Here is a 14,108-nt window from a genome sequence, read left to right on the forward strand (position 1 = left end):
GTTCTTTGAACCAATACCAGCCTAAGAAAGAACAGCAGATGGCCTAGCTGCTAAAACAAAGAGTTGCTTTCATTCTTAATTTTGTTTCCTGTGCTCTTTTCATTAAGGAACTCTGTAATGGAATACCTGACCTTTATAAAGATCAAAATGTAAATATTGTTCTTTACATGTTGGTCTTGAATGTTTGACTTTTTAAAAGGTTGCTAAAGCCCTGTTATGCTTAAAAACATATTCTTGTTACCAAGATATATCTATTCTTTTCCTCCTTACCCTCTTTCAACCTTTAAATATTTTCTTTTATTTATTTACAGCATAGAGAAAGGAAACCTCTAATAACTGGCTTTTTTGTGAACACATAATTGCATGCCTGGTTTAAACTAAAGATGTGCATGTACCAAACAGTTTACAGCCTATTGTGCACAATATACCTGTTTCTGGTATTTTCTTCTGGACACGAAATAAAACAGACCATTTGTTCTGGACAGAAATGAGTGAGGACAAGGAAAATGCTGAAGAGAGGGAGAACACTGGAATATTACAGAGGCAGATGGACCAATGGGATATGCCACCCCAGTATCTAGAGAAAGGCAAGGAGGAGTACCAACGTTTTGCTGCTTAACCCATCCAGAGTTGCTTTTGCACCATCCAAATCAATTAGAGTGTTCTGAGGTTGCCTGAAAAGTTCAGCAGAATTGCTGGAACCTATTTAACTTTCCTGGATTCCAAAATTTCCCTCCTTTCGTTCATATTTGTGTATTTGAATTATAATCTGCCCAGAGTAATTTGCTGAGATGGGTAGTTATAGAAATTAATCAAACAAAGAAATGAATAAATAAATATGAGGAATATGAATTCATACAAAAAGCCACACTAGATCAGTCAGAGGGTTTGTGCTCAGTCAGCCTTCAGTTCTCATAGTGAACAATTCTTCATTAGAAGTCTGCAAACAAATAAGCCAGTGCTACAGTGCCCCTCCATAGGTATTCCCCAGTCTGGTGTTCATCGTGTATTGGAATTCAAACTCCCAAATTCCTTCAGTTCTCATAATTCTTTGGCCAAGAAGGTTTGGAATTATGGGAGCCAAAATCTCATTCATCTTAGAAAAATGGTAATTTAGGTATGTGGTTATTAAACACTGATGCCTTTATTTTCCAAAAATTAGCTTATTTTTCTTTTAAACAAATCCAGGTTGGTAAAACCATCTTGCAGAAAGAAAAAAATCCCATTTAATTTCTAGATGATTCCAAGTTTAATTATGATTTCAGAATGAAAAAAAAACTCATTCTCCTCTACCTCATATCTATACTTTTACATAATTTTATCATGTTTCTGTCTTTGCATTTTTTCCAGCTGTTCAGCTTACTTTTTTCAGTTCAACAGTATCTTATTTCTGTTGTAATGATCAGTAGTTACTGGTAGTCCTAGATTTAGGACCATTTGTTTAGTGACTGTTCAAAATTATAGCAGGGCTGACTTATGACCAGTCCTCACATATATGACGGTTGCACCTTCCTATGGGCCACATGATCAAACTTCATGCGCTTGGCAACTGGCCTTTATTTACAATGGTTGCACTGTCCTGGGTCACATGATCACAATTTGTGACTTTTCCAGCTGGCCTCCAAAAAGCAAAGTCAATGAGGGGAAGTTGTATTCTCTAAATGATTGCGTAATTCACTTAATGGCCACAGCAAGAAAGCTTGCAACATCAAGTGTGCTCACTTGGCAAAGCTTCAGTCCCAATTGTGGTTCAAAGTTGAGGCCCACCTGTATTCCAAATAGTCCTATAATAGAATTCTATAAATGAGGTGACATTCTGATAGACAAAATCACTTTAAAATCATTTCTTTTTTAAAAAAATAATTTTTTTATTTTTTTGGTTATCAGTTGGTTAAAAAAAGGCTTACGTGCATCTCTTCCACAGTCAACAAACATAATTCATATTAACTCAAGTATTTTAACTCAGATATTTATACATGTTACCGTCATCCTACCTCCATTTTCATTTGACTATAATTGTTTAAACATCCTTCATCATAAAATATACCAAGATTTAATACAGAACCACATACTGGCATTTCATTTACTATTTCTAAAATCCTCCAATAACACTGAATCCTTATATCCTATTCTAGCTAAACATCCATAATATTTAATAACAAAGTTTTCTAATCCTTCTTTCCAAATCACTGTTTACAATTTGCATCCAGTTTCCTTATGTTGTACCCATACCTGTATATACGTTGTTATCATTATCCCTCCTTTATTTAACTATATCCTGCATCATAACATTTTGGATTATATATAAAGGTTAATAAAAAAGAACTAAGTTAGATACAGTTAAGTCTTGATTATTAGGGGGAAAATACTTTAAAACATTTCTAAATTGCTGTCTGGTTTCATGAATTAAAATTTTAAAATAGATTAAAAGTAGATTACAGAAGCTTCTTCGTTAGAAAAATAAATACATGCTCTGCACAATTTGTATTGTAGGGAATGAAAGTATGTGTTAGACAAGCCCTGAAGAACTCAAGGTACTTTTATTGGAATTTACTGATGATAAACAATCATGGAGCTACAAATCATTTCATAAAGAACTGAATCACTTTTTTATGACTAGAAAAGTACACAGTTTTTTTTTAAAATTTGTCTTTCAACTATTATAGGAGACATATTTATGAAGAGTCAAAACTCTGCAGAAGGAACTACTTGTTTGCTCACTTTTTGTCATGGAAATGTTTCTGGATTATAGACAGTCTACTTTCCTTCATAAAATAAATTTGAGGTCCAGAAATAGTTCAGTTTTCTTTCTGGAGAGTGAAAAGCGCATAGTTCCATTTTTAATAGCAATTCTCGGAGACACATAAGTGCATCTTAAATAAATACTATAAAAATAAGCCAAAATGTTTGTAGGCTCCTAGCCAAGTATATTGCAAATAGCAAAATAATTTAATTTTGCAAAAAAAAAAAAAGAACTTATGACCCATCAGGACCAATGTAATCCAACTATATTACTTTTAGCACTATATTAAAACTTATTTGGGTTGTTATTTTCATCTACATTGTGTTTGTGTGTAAATTCTGAAAGCCATCTGGAGTCCTCCCAATTTTGTTGAATAGGTTAATCCCATAATAAATCACAAATGTAATTACTGTAGATTCATAAAGTAATAAAGAATCAAACAAGTCTTAAGATCTGGATAGCATGGTTTTCCAAGAATGTTCAGGAAGCTATAAAAATGAATAAATCTTCATTTCAGAATTAGAGAATCTGTCTTGATGAGAAGAAAAAGAAGCACAAACTCTTGCAGAAAAGGGAAAAGGTGATAAATGCAAACCCCTCCCAAACCTGAGGAATGTATCATACTTAGTTACATACATACATACCAGTGGTGGGTTTCAAAAATTTTTGGAACCTATTCTATGGGTGTGGCCTCCTTTGTGGGAGTGGCTTGCCGGCCATGTGACCGGGTGGGAGTGGCTTGCCGGCCATGTGACCGAGTGGGGGTGGCTTGGCAGCCATATGACCGAGTGGGGGTGGCTTGCCGGCCATATGACCGGGCGGGAGTGGCTTGCCGGCCATGTGACTGGGTGGGAGTGGCTTGCCGTGTCACGATGTTAAAAAGTTTGCTAGGCCTGAACTGCCTAAACTGACATTCAAGAGTTAAACTAAGAAAGCTTTATTGCGCAGGTCATAAAACAAAAAAGGGTTCTTATCTGAAAGTGATTTATTGCGCACGCGTTACACATTCCAAAAATTCCTCTCTTCTTTGTTCGGCAGCCAACTTTGGCAAACGTAGCTTTCATTATCAAAATGTAACCAATTAGTTATTTTCTGTTTTATTTTATTATTAAAGTTTGTTTATTAATTAGAATACTTTTAAAGACTTATTTTTCTCAATATCTCAAAAGATATGCAGAAGGGAATCAGCCACGGTCCATTGATCTCTAACAGGGTTTTTTTTCCCCTGACAACTTGGTAGCAGAGGTTTGGTTGACAACTTGGTAGCTGAGATGGCTACAATTTATGGCTGTATTTTCCCTTCATGCTATCTAAAGATAACCGACTAAGCCTAATTAGCAATGTCGAAGAAGAAAAAGAAAAAGAAAGATGGGGCGAGCACAGAAGGATCAGCTTCCTCTGACAAGGAGGCTCCCTCGGACACAGAGAAGCAAGATCAAAACGTGCTTCAGGAACAACAAATTCCTTCAGGTGCCGAGCCAAATATGGGAGAAGGAGCTACAGGACGCGACATCCACGAAACGAGGTCAGTGGTTCCTCCTTCTAAAATATCTCCAGGAGATTATGAATTTTTGGGGGCCAAGCCAAAACTTCCCACTCTGCCAGAGCCACTCCATTCCCAGACCCTCGCAGATTATCAAACGATTGATGAATGGCAACTGCCGGCAGAGTTAAAATCCTCCCACGCAGAAAGCAGATTTTATAACATCTCCCCAGATGGTGAGCAAGAAATGCAAAGCTATCTATATCAAATAGAACGTTTAGAAAAATATGTTAGGGAGGCGAGAGTGTGTTTTGAAGAGATAAGGCGAAGTAGAAGAAGCTCCCCCACTCCCAAAAAGTCTGAGGACGCCATCTTGTCTTCTTCAAAACAACAGCCTAAGACACACCTCACAGAGTTCACTGGTCAATTAGAACAAAGAGACATGTACACGTCACCGAGGTCACGTGGTCCCTTTGAGCCCATTGAACTTCAGCATACCTATAGAAAGGAGAGGCAGCCAAAAAGTGAAGCTGCACTGCCATCTGCTGGCGGAGAAAAATTATTACAGCAAAAGATTAAGCAATTGGACCAGATTTTCAGAGATATGTCTATGAGTCCTTTAGAAGCCAAAACTTTGTCTCCAAAGGTTAAGTCTTCAACACCTCCTGGCGGTGTGGAATTCTCCCTAGATGGAATAAGGCAAAGCCAGAGGCGAATTCGAGGAAGCCAATTTGATGTTGCCACGCAAAGGCCAATGATGCAACCCCAGCATCCCCTGGTTCAACAACCAGATTTGCAACCAGAGCAACAAATTGTTCCTCAGCAGGTATTCACAGTCACCCCCTTGACTGGTGAGTCCAAATTAAAGGAGTCAGGAGAGAATTATAAAGCCTGGGTCAGTGAAATTGCGCTCTTGCTTCGAAGAGAAGGCACATATTCCATGGTTTTTAATCCTCCCCGTCAACCCTGGACACCTGCAATAAGAAACCTCGAAAACAGAGCTATCACGACTTTACTCATGTCAATGGAAATTGAGATCCAAGGTATCTTTCCACCTGATGCAACTGCCCAAGAAATTTGGGCTATTTTGGAAGATTGCTACAGGCCCGTTTCAATTGAATCCTCATGTTTGCTCATGTCTGAGTTCCATGGTTCGAAGTTGAAACCTGGTGAACGAATTGGTGGACATTTGACCAAACTGAAAAGAATGAGAAGTGAATTGAGACAAAATGGCCATGTAATCGATGACATCCAAATGATTAGCATCATCATTAACTCATTGAATTATGAATGGAAAGATGCTGTTGCAAAGATTAACTACGTGCCTATTGCTCAACGCACAGTTAACCACGTTTGCAGACTTTTAGTGGAAGACGAAGCTATCAGGTTAGCTACCCCACATCTGCAACGACCTCCAGCACCAAAGGCTCCAGCCAGACGTCCCTTCCGAGGAAGAGGCTACGCTCCAAGGATGCCAAAATGCTACACCTGCAACCGTGTGGGACATGACACCCGGGATTGTCCCCAACGAGTTCCAGCTCCCGTCACGTACCAGCCCAGAGGAACAGTTTCCAGAGGCAGAGGTAGAGGCGGAAGACAAGGTCGTCGTGGTCCAAGGCGTGATCCACAAGCTCCACTTGCAACACTGGCCATAACCAACGTTCCACAACCTGATCCAAAGTTCGACAGACGTCTTTTGTGGACTTTAGATAGTGGAGCAGCTGTGCACGTTACCCACAGAAGGGAACTTTTCACAGAGATGGGCGAACCAGAGCCCGAGTATCGAGAACTGTATTCCTTCACCAACCACACTTGCAAGGTTATGGGAAAAGGAACTGTTTACATTGAAGAGCTCGATACACACATCCCTGATGTTTATTACATACCTTCAGCAACCAGTAATTTGCTTAGTCAAAGTCACTTGTCTAGAGAGTTAAAGTTCCAGGTTCACCACCTCGAAAAAGCAAGTTACTTAGTTAAAGATGGTGATATTGTTGCTGAAACCATGCTGATTGGTGGTGTTTATTACTTAAAGCCAAAGCCTAAAGGGCAAGCACAGGCAAGTATGCAAACTCCAAAAAGGCACAACGCAAACCCAGAGAGAGTTGTCCCAGAGAGAGAAAGCGTTACTGTGCCAAAGGCTCCTAAAGCCAACAAACAAAGAAAACAGAAACAGATTGTTCAGGGCAAGCCTGAGGGTCCTCATGAAACTGTTAATGTTGAGAATTCACTAACTGGTAAACCTTTGCATTCCAGGTGTATTCACAAGTGGCACAGAAGATTGGGGCATGCCAGTTTCCGTGTTCTTAGAAAGATGCCGGAGTTCGCAAAAGGTTTGGATCTAAAGGGGTGTAAGGTGTTTTTGGATTGTGCCGTTTGCAAAAAGGCTAAATCCAAGGCGGCTGCAATTCCCAAACACGCTACACGCCGGTCAACACGCATTTTTGATTTGGTACACACTGACATAGTGGGTCCTTTCCCACCAACACTTGGTGGCAGAAAGTATTTTTTAACAATTGTAGATAATCATTCTAGATATGGATTTGTATATCCTATGAGAGAGAAATCTGAGACCTTTCAGATCTTTAAAGACTTTGCAGCGTTTGTTTCTACACAATACCAAGTTCGCATCGCCAGAATCCAGAGTGACCGTGGTGCAGAATTCATGTCTCAGCGTTTCCAGGACTGGATGCGTAAGAATGGAATTCTTCATCAGACATCTGCTCCATATACACCGGCTCATAACGGAGTCGTAGAAAGAAGACAAGGGGTTCTACAAACCATGATGCGTTGTCTTCTAGAAGATGCCAATCTCAGTAACGCATACTGGGGTGAAGCAATCAAATATGCAAATTACATTGTCAACCGTACTTGGAGCAGTGTAATCAATCAAACTCCTTTCTACATGCTGTATGGCTACAAGCCTAATCTCAAGAACCTCCATATTTTTGGTTCATATGCTATGGTGAACACTCCTATAACTCAAGGACCAAAGAGACTAAGATTTATGGGTATTGATGATAATTCAAAATGGTACAAATTCATTGATACTAAACATGTGATTGTCATTTCACAATCTGCTAATTTTGAGGAAGACATTGACTGGTCCAGGATTCATTCCAATGATCCTGAAGTTTATTTTCCTAGAGATGGTGTTCCAGATGCCACGCAGCCTGATGACAATTCGCAGGCAGATGTTCCTTCTACCAGTTCTTCACAACCTGATGTTCCGTCTTCTCAAGCCGCGGATGCTGATGCTAGCGACGAACGTGAGGACGAGGATGATGATGAAGAAGAAGAAGAAGACTGGTCTGTTGTTCCTAGACGCTCCAAGAGGGCCACAAAAGGAATCCCTCCACAACGTTATTCATGGCAACTGACAAAATCACCAGTACCTTTGATTTGCAACGTTACTCTTCCTCCAGAGACATTCACACAAATCAAACAGCTTCCTGATTCAGAACAAGACAAATGGTATGATGCAATGCAGGATGAAATGGACAGTTTGAAGAAACTTAATGTATTCACACCTGCAAAACCTCCAGCAAACAAGAAAGTCATTGGCACCCGATGGGTCTACAGAATCAAGAAGAAACCAAATGGTGAGTCTTTATACAAAGCCAGACTTGTAGCTCAGGGTTTCGCTCAACGTTATCCTGAGGACTACACAAACACTTACTCACCAACAGTCAGAACTGAAAGTGTAAAAATTGCTTTAACCACTGCAACTATTCTTGGTTTAGAAGTTTTCCAATTTGATGTGGACACAGCTTATCTACATGCAGACCTAGATGAAGAGATCTACGTGAGAAGCCCTCCAGGATTCCGAAAGCAAGAAGGGGATACCTGGTTCCTGAACAAAAGTCTTTATGGTCTGAAACAGTCAGGTTTAATGTGGTATTTATGTCTTACTGACAAACTAAATTCAATGGGCTTTATTAAGTCCGAAACTGATGAATGCGTGTTCACAAAAAGATCTAACAATGCATATGAGATAATTCTTGTTTATGTTGATGATATTGTTTATATTGGTCCAAATAAGAAAATGAGTGAGATTTTTGCCAAAAGTTTGCAGAGATACTTCACACTAAAATCTTTAGGACACATTAGCACTTATTTAGGTGTTCAAATTGAAAAGACACAGAAGGGGTTTAGTCTTTCACAAGAAGAGAAAATTGACCACATTCTACATCATTGCAACATGAAAGATGCTAGCACAACAAAGACACCCATGCAAACAGATTTTCACAACTTAACACATGAACCAAGTCCTGAGTTCGAGGATCAAACACTTTATCGTTCAGTCATTGGTTCACTATTATACATTAGTAGTTGGACCAGACCTGACATCGCACTTAGTGTTAATCTTTTATCACGACACGTAGGTAAGGCAACACAATTTCATTGGTCATGCATTAAGAAGTTGTTGAAATACCTAAAACACACTAAGCACATGAAGTTATTGCTAGAACCAACACACACTGATCAACCAAAGTTGATTTGTTTTGCCGACGCCGACTGGGCGAGCGACAAGAAGTCACGCAAAAGCACTTCTGGTTACATGATGTTCCTAAATGGTTGTCCTGTTTACTGGCAAGTGAGAAAACAGAGTTTTGTTTCATGTTCATCTACTGAAGCTGAATATGCTTGTGTTTCAGATGCTTGTAATTCTCTAACGTGGTTTGATGCTTTGATCACAGATATCTGGACACGTCCGATTCGACCAATCACCGTGATGGAAGATAATGTATCTGTTGTTTATATTTCTGAGTCACATTTTACAGGTTCTAGGTCCAGACACATTGACATTCGTTATCAAAACACAAAGCAATTAGTTAAGCAAGGTTTTGTTAAATTGCAATATGTTTCTACACATGATCAGATCGCAGACATGCTTAACAAACCACTTGCCGCAAATCAACACGAGTATCTGCGAAAGAAGATGTGCCTTAATTGATGATTTGATGACGTCAGCCCAGACTAGCAAAAGAAGGGGTGTCACGATGTTAAAAAGTTTGCTAGGCCTGAACTGCCTAAACTGACATTCAAGAGTTAAACTAAGAAAGCTTTATTGCGCAGGTCATAAAACAAAAAAGGGTTCTTATCTGAAAGTGATTTATTGCGCACGCGTTACACATTCCAAAAATTCCTCTCTTCTTTGTTCGGCAGCCAACTTTGGCAAACGTAGCTTTCATTATCAAAATGTAACCAATTAGTTATTTTCTGTTTTATTTTATTATTAAAGTTTGTTTATTAATTAGAATACTTTTAAAGACTTATTTTTCTCAATATCTCAAAAGATATGCAGAAGGGAATCAGCCACGGTCCATTGATCTCTAACAGGGTTTTTTTTCCCCTGACAAGCCGGCCATGTGACTGGATGGGAGTGGCCAAGACGATGTCACTGAATTCTTTGCCCCAATGGATGATCTACAAAAAGAAGATATAAAAAAGGAAATTTATTATTTTGTGCACTTACTACTTAAATAAGATTAAAATAAGTACACAAAACAATAAAAGAGCTTACAGAAGGTAAGTAGCTTACTAACTACTTGTATTTCAAAGGGAATAAATACATATTTAATTTTACACATGTTAACAGCTGTTGGAATTGTGTTTGCACAACAGTGGAAAAAACAAAGATATGAAAGTGAATATTAGAATGCAGGTATGAATAAATTGACAATTAAAATCAAGAAGGCTTCAAATACTTTTTCACGTGGGATTTGTTTTATCAATTACTAACTAACAGAAACATCAATTAGAAATCTAAAAGTATGAAAGAAAACACCAATTATGTAAGGGAAGGTCACTAAAATGTATAAGGAAATATTATTAGTATTTGATCATTATTAATGTGTAGATAATTGCGGGACATTACATACCCACACACACAAACTATGACAGTGCCAGGAAAACACAAAAAAATAATTTCCCCCCCAAAAGACTGCAGATGAAGCCAGTTTTTTCCCTAACCCCAAGAACAGGAAAGACAAAGCCACTGGAATAAAAACCATCAAGGCATTGTGGGAAATTATAAAGGACAGTGCCAGGAAGCTCACAGAACTAGCAACCACCTCACAATTACCTAAACAACCAGGTATCACACAGAAACACACAAAATCTGGCAGCCACCTTGAGACACATAAACCATGCACCAGCCTGTACACTTAAAAGCAACATATTGCATCACAAATAAAACATTTGCAAAAAGGAATAACATTTCTTGTAATAAGCATTCTATAAACAATAAATAAATAAAATTTCCCTAAAAATAATTAAAAACCACCAAACTCAGGGAACACCAAGGACCCCGCTGTCGTCTCTTCCCCCCCCCCCACTCCTGTTCCTCCTCTCAATATATCCCACTCTTTCTAGCGCTGATGATGATGATAATACCTGGTTTGGGTAATGAAACATCTGCAAGAAAACAAGCAAGCTCAGAGAGCACCAAGGACCACCACACAGTCATCGCCCTCCTCCTCCACCTCCTCCTCTCTGTATACCCCATTTTTTCTAGCAGTGATGATGACACCTGGTTGGGTAATGAGATGCCTGCAAGAAAACCACCAAGTTCAGAGAACACCAAAGGACCCCACAGTCCTCTCCCTCCTTATCTTTTTCCTTTTTATCCTTCGACTTCTCCTCCTCTGCCTTTCCCCACAACCCCATTCCCTTCTAGCACTGATGATGTTACCTAGTTTGGTAATGAAATGTCTGTAAGAAAACCACCAAGCTCAGAAAGCAGCAAGGATCCTACTATCCCACACCTCCTCCTCTTCTCTTTCTCCTTTTGTCCTACCTTTCTCCCCACCCCCAACCCTACTCTCTTCTAGCACTGATGATGTTACCTACTTTGGTAATGAAATGTCTATAAGAAAACCACCAAGCTCAGAAAGCAGCAAGGATCCCACTATCCCCCACACCTCTTTCTCCCTCTCTTTCTCCTTTTTGTCCTTTCTCCTCCTCCCCCCCGCACTCCCTTCTAGCACTGATGATGTTACCTAGGTTAGGGTGTGTGTGTGTGTGTGTGTGAGGCTGGATTTACGTCACCCCTTGCACCCTCCCTCCCGGGGGTCGAAGCGCCTCAAAGGGACAGGCAGGCTGCCACAGCTCCACTGAGAAGATATTTCTGAGAAGAAAAACTTCTCCGGTCAGGCTGCACCGGAGCTGGTGGAGCCCCGGCAACAGCCTGCCTGTCCCTTTCAGGAACTCTACTGAGAAGACATTTCTAAAGTGTCCAGTCAGTATAAAGAAGGATCAGTCAGAGAAATAGAACAGCCAAGAGAGTCCAGGAGGCAGAGAGTCCAGGCACAGGGGAATTTTCTAATCACCCTGGCAAAAGAGCAGTCGTTTTTCACTCCAGGGGGTTCAGAAGCAAACAATCCACAAGAGAATTATCCAGGTAGCACGGAGACAAAGACCAGAAGCCTGAAGTTAAAAGGTGGAGTCAAGTCTCACATCTCATGAAGACAACGGAAGTGTGTCATCTTGCCCTGCCAGCTTCGGGTATTGAGGCAACAAATAAAGTTTTCAAAGTTCAAAGTTCCCAAGGCTTCCAGATCTCATTGTCTTAAACCTTAAAAGTTTAAATCTGAAAATCCATTTAATATGGGTGTGACATCTTTAGTTTGGCTCTCCCCCTCCTCCTTCCCTTGGGGCTGAGAGCTCTCTTGTGTCCAGCCGCTTGTCCAAGCCGCACCTCTCCAATTCAAGCCAAAAGTTCAAGTTTGCACAGCAGACAGATTTTATAGTTGGTGATAGGAATGAAGGGAGTCTACACCTCACCGCTCCGCCGCTGCATCCTTCAGCTTTCTGTTTTTCACTCCGAACAGCCTGTCAGCGAAGACGCGCCCACACACCCTCCGATCTGCTCCCCGGTGCCTTGAGCGCGCAGGGGACCTCCCGCCGGCCGCCGCCGATGCAGGGATTCCCCGCGATGCCGCCCCTCCGGCAGGACGCCTCTACAGGGCGTCCTGTGCCCCCCAAGGAGTGGGGAAGCCCACCGGGGAGCAGGAGCGAGCAACGAGTTGCCCGCCGCCGTCAGCCGCCGGAACCGGAAGTCCTACTGAGAAGACATTTCTGAGAAGAGAAACATCTCCGGTCGGGCTGCAGCCGTGCGATTGGAGCAATCACATGGTTCCCCTCACTGACTCTCTCCCTGGCGACGGGCCGGCGATTGTGGTGCTCCACCAGGTCGGACGCAACCAGAGAAGTTTCTCTTCTCAGAAATGTCTTCTCAGTAGAGTTCCTGAAAGGGACAGGCAGGCTAGCCTCCCTGGACATTGCAGCAGCAGCCCCAAGTGCACCGATCTCGCCATTTTTGCATCGGGGCATGCTGCAAGGGTGGGGGGAGTGAAGACTTTTTCCAGCTGGCGCAAAGGACTTCTCCGGGCTTGCTTTAATGAGCACAGGCCCACACCTCCACCACCAACAATCCGGAAAAGGTATTTACTCCCTCTCTTGCAGCATGCCCCGATGCAAAAAACGCCAAGGTCTTGCAAGGTCCCCGAACTCCTGCTGCCGTCCCCACCCCTGCACTTTCTGGCGGCCCTGCGCTATAAGCGAGCCCGGGATCCTTGCAAGGCCGCAAAAGGTCATAGTGCAGGGCCATGGCAGCCCCCTCCGCCCCACGCTTAGTTGCAGCTTACTTACCTCCCCGGAGTCGGCAGGCAGCAATAGAGCGCCAAACAGGAAAAAAAGGTCACTGGGTTTAGATAGGGTTCTTAGAGGTGGGCAGGGCAATTGGTGAGGTAGCCAATCAGTGAGCAGTGGGCGGGGCTAGGATAGTGCAGATGGGCGGGGGAGCGAGCAATGGAGCGGCTTCTGGACAGGCGGGGGCGAGCGAGCAAGTGAGTGACGGGCGGGGCAGGAACTTACTTCCGGATCTATTGACCATCCAGTTCGCCCAATCCGGTGCAAAATGGCAGAAATCCACCACTGATACATACATACATACATACATACATACATACCATGGAATCAGTTGGATCATTTGATGATAAAGAAAGGAATGCTCAAATATAGTACTTAGAGAGAAACTTCCTACTTTGTATATCGATTACAAAAGATATAAGGCAGATATTTGATTTTTTCACAGACTTTAGGATATCTTTAAAGTCTACCCAGTAATAAATAGTTTGATCCCGATCTCTGTACCGTGGAATCCTTAAACAATTCAGATATGAAATCTTACCAAAAAATGTATAACTTTCCTCAAGTCAGGCTCAGTGAAAGTGTGATACCATGTTTGAAAGAGAGATCCTGGAAAGTGTACAGTAATAAAAAGTAATGTAAATACACTGAGGAATAAGATTTGCTGAAGGAAATCGGTAAGGATTCTACAAAAGTAAATTCTGCCTCATCAACACTTCATTTTGAAAAACGCTTTGGCAAAGCTTACTAAGTCAGAGTAAACACGGCAGTCATGGGATAAGAGAACTTGACTATTTAAGGATTGCTAACTGGTTAAAAACAAAAATAGACTGCCAATTTTCAGTATAAAGGATCTAACTAAAATGGTCAGCCAAATGCAAGTACGTATGCTTCAGTTTAAGTAATTGTAAAGTGATGCATACTGGAGCACAAAATTCTAACTTCCTGCATGGCATGTAAATAAAACTATTTTTGTTGCTGCAGAATCTGTGCAGCTCAGAAAAGACAATGATCTTTGGTCTTTATTCTCATCACTGCCCTTGTTTTCAGTGTTGCTTTTAACCCCTTGGGAAGTCCCAGGAAATGTGTGACATGCGAGCACACCCTTGTTGTATCAGTTCTTGGTTGATAAGACTACCTGTCCTATTTGCTATGCCTTATAAGGAAGAAAAGAGGCCAAAGGGTGTAAACTTAACGTCATAACCATAAAAAAATACCTTGTCAGAT

The sequence above is a fragment of the Natrix helvetica genome, assembly GCF_964273705.1.
Source record: "Natrix helvetica genome assembly, chromosome: 1".
Lineage (NCBI taxonomy): Eukaryota > Metazoa > Chordata > Lepidosauria > Squamata > Natricidae > Natrix > Natrix helvetica.